The sequence below is a fragment of the Saccopteryx leptura genome, chromosome 3 (assembly GCF_036850995.1).
Source record: "Saccopteryx leptura isolate mSacLep1 chromosome 3, mSacLep1_pri_phased_curated, whole genome shotgun sequence".
Taxonomy (NCBI): domain Eukaryota; kingdom Metazoa; phylum Chordata; class Mammalia; order Chiroptera; family Emballonuridae; genus Saccopteryx; species Saccopteryx leptura.
Genome location: NC_089505.1, coordinates 48,731,732 through 48,735,528, shown reverse-complemented (window position 1 = coordinate 48,735,528; position 3,797 = coordinate 48,731,732). Strand labels below are relative to the sequence as shown.

Genomic DNA, 3,797 nt, shown 5'->3' with positions numbered 1-3,797 from the left:
GCCACTTAACTATGTTTTGCCTGAATAGTCAGGTTTTTTATTCTTCCCTCAAAGATCTCTGTTGTGGGTGTTGATAGTTCTATTTTCTGCTGCTTTGCTTAATATATAGTGTTTCCTTTATCCCTCCTACCTCAATGCCCCACTCATATTTCAGGCTGGGACCTACTTCTAATTTAGAGCTCTCTTTCCCCCTTTTGCCAACTTCTATTATGAATCTACCTTTGCCACCCAGCTTAGTGTATCCCAAGGTTCTCTTTACCATGCCACAGTTGCAGAGCTCCAGGGAAAAGCAACCTGGTCTCATCTCTCCAGGCAGAGGAGAACAGAAGCTCCATATCCACACATGCTGCAAATGGCCTTTCCAGTCTACCTGAATCATTACCAGCTAGAAGCAGCGGTCATTGGGACTTGGACATGAGCTGCAAAGTATAGAATGGTGACAACAATTCCAGTGCCATGAGGACTTTTCCTGGACTCCTGCTCCCTGTGACAGCTCCTAACAGACTGAACTGTGGTTGGGTTGCATTTTTCAGGAATTTGACATGGTGATGGGGCCAACTTGGACTTGGTGAACATGTTAAGGACACTACTCTTTTATGGATCCTTGCTGTATTGGCCAAGAGTTTGCTTAAAGGCTTTTAATCACTGTAAAAAAAAAAATAGAAGACTGGATAAAGAAGATGGGGCACATATACACCATGGTATACTATTCAGCTAGAAGAAATGATGACATCGGATCACTTACAGCAGAATGGTGGAATCTTGATAACATTATGCGGAGTGTAATAAGTGAATCAGAAAAAAACAAGAACTGCAGGATTCCATACATTGGTGGGACATAAAAATGAGACTAAGAGACATGGACAGGCATGGGGTGGTTACGGGGGGAGGGGAGGAGTGAGATGGGGAGGGGGAGGGGAAGGGGTCCAAAGAAAACTGGATAGAGGGTGACGGAAGACGATCTCTCTTTGGGTGATGGGTATGCAACAGATCTAAATGACAAGATAAACTGGAAATGTTTTCTTTGAATATATGTACCCTTGTACCCTGATTTATTGATGTCACCCCATTAAAATAAAATTTTATTTATAAAAAAAAATCCCAATTGTTAGCCCAACCACTTTCTAATGTTCAGTACAATAAAAATACCAGTACTGTTTTTTTTTTGGTTTTTTTTTTTTTTTTTTTGTATTTTTCTGAAGCTGGAAACGGGGAGAGACAGTCAGACAGACTCCCGCATGCGCCCGACTGGGATCCACCCGGCATGCCCACCAGGGGCGATGCTCTGACCACCAGGGGGCGATGCTCTGCCCATCCTGGGCGTCGCCATGTTGCGACCAGAGCCACTCTAGCGCCTGAGGCAGAGGCCACAGAGCCATCCCCAGCGCCCGGGCCATCTCTGCTCCAATGGAGCCTTGGCTGCGGGAGGGGAAGAGAGAGACAGAGAGGAAGGAGGGGTGGGGGTGGAGAAGCAAATGGGTGCTTCTCCTATGTGCCCTGGCCAGGAATCAAACCCGGGTCCCCCGCACGCGAGGCCAACGCTCTACCGCTGAGCCAACCGGCCAGGGCCACCAGTACTTTATTAAAAAAAAAAAAAATCTTATTGCTCCACATGGAGGTCTGGTGGCTGTCGCATGGCAAAGTGCTGGCCCGTGTGTATGAGTTGCGAGAGGAACTTAAAGTATTTCTGACAAACCAGAGGTCCAATTACTCAAAGCTGCTTGCAAGTGATGAGTGGTGTGCAAAGCTGGCATACCTGGCTGATATATTTCATTATCTGAATGAACTGAACACACGGATGCAAGGCCAAAATGAAAACCTGCTTACAAGCACTGATAAAATGAATGGATTCCATTTAAAGGTGCAGCTCTGGCAACAACATGTGCAGCGTGGCAACCTTGAGATGTTCCCGCTCACCGAGAAACAGCATGATGGCAACACTGCTGCAATGTGCGAGGTGGTTGGCAGACATTTGAAAACTTTTTTTTTTTTTTGTATTTCTCTGAAGTTGGAAACGGGGAGAGACAGTCAGACAGACTCCCGCATGCGCCCGACCGGGATCCACCCAGCACACCCACCAGGGGCAATGCTCTGCCCCTCCGGGGCGTCGCTCCGGCAACCAGAGCCACCCCAGCGCCTGGGGCAGAGGCCAAGGAGCCATCCCCAACACCCGGGCCATCCTTGCTCCAATGGAGCCCTGGCTGCGGAGGGGAAGAGAGAGACAGAGAGGAAGGGGGGGGGGTGGAGAAGCAAATGGGCGCTTCTCCTATGTGCCCTGGCCAGGAATTGAACCCGGGTCCCCCGCACGCCAGGCCGACACTCTACCGCTGAGCCATCTGGCCAGGGCCCATTTGAAAACTCTTGAGAAGACATTGTCATTTTATTTCTCTTCAGCCTTCACAGAATGCCTTGACAGGGTTAGGGACCTATACAGCTCAATATCGGTTGCTGGAAAGGACATGACTTTAAAGGAGCAAGAGGAGCTCATTGAACTGAAACAAGATCGTGGTTTAAAGCTAAAGTTTGCTGATCTTCCTTTGGACAGTTTTTGGTTATCTGTTGCCAAGGAGTTCCCCATTCTGGCCAACAAAGCTATTTTGACGTTGCTCCCGTTTTCAACCACATATCTATGTGAGCTGAGCTTCTCAAGCTTGACTGTGATAAAAACTAAAACCAGAGAGAGACTGAGAACTGTTGAGGAAGAGCTTTGTGTGTGTCTTTCTACCATTTCTGCCAGGATATCCTTTTTGTGTTCATCGAAACAGACCCAGGTTTCACACTAAGTGAATATAAATACATTTAGAAACTATATTATTAACTACATGTATAATATGTACTGTGTTAGAGTGTCATTTTGGTAGGTGATGTGCCCCTGGATTTTGTAAATGTAAAAAATGTGCCGCGGCTCAAAAAAGGTTGAAAATCACTGGTCTAAAGAATGCCTGAAGACTTAACTTTACTCCTGCACCATTTTGCCCACATACTTCCCTTAAGTCATATAACACCATACCACAACAGCTGAGCATTAAAGTTTACTAAACAAACTCAATCCTCATAACAAACCTGAGGTAAGACAATTTATCATTTTCCTCATTTTAAATAAGCAACTGAGCCTGACAAGGTGGTGGCGCAGTGGATAGAGTGTCGAACTGAGATGCGGAAGACCCAGGTTCAAGACCCCGAGGTCACCAGCTTGAGCGTAGGCTCATCTAATTTGAGCCAAGCTCACCAGCTTGGACCCAAGGTTGCTGGCTTCAGCAAGGGGTTACTCAGTCTGCTGTAGCCCTCCAGTCAAGGCACATATGAGAAAGCAATCAATGAACAACTAAAGTGCCACAACAAAAAACTGATAATTGATGCTTCTCATCTGTGTTCCTGTCTGTCTGTCCCTATCTATCCCTCTCTCTGACTCTTGCTGTCTCTGTAAAAAAATAAAATAAAATAAAAATAAATAAGCAACTGAGGTTATTAACAGAAATTAGTAACATACACAGATTATGGTGAAATAAAGGGCTCTTAAGCTATTGAAACATGATAGCATATGAATCAGGTTTTTTTAAAAAATTTTTTAAAGACTTATTCACTTTAGAGAGAAGGGGTGGGGGGAGCTGGAAGCATCAACTCCCATATGTGCCTTGACCAGGAAAGCCCAGGGTTTCAAACTGGCGACCTCACCGTTCCAGGTCAACATTTTATCCAACCAGCATTGACCCATGCCACAAAGGAAGGAAAAATTTAAGAACAGCACAGAATGTCTTCATTAATTTAAAGCACCCCTTCCTCCAGTTGGGGTCATG

The 3,797-nt window shown here is 45.8% G+C and overlaps 1 non-coding gene across 1 annotated transcript; it reads right to left on the bottom strand.

Moving 5' to 3' along the window:
• Positions 1 to 1,493: 1,493 nt before the first annotated feature.
• TRNAA-CGC (transfer RNA alanine (anticodon CGC)) lies at positions 1,494 to 1,569 on the bottom strand. The gene has a single exon. It is a non-coding gene; the product is annotated as a tRNA-Ala (tRNA).
• Between the last annotated feature and the right edge of the window lie 2,228 nt (positions 1,570 to 3,797).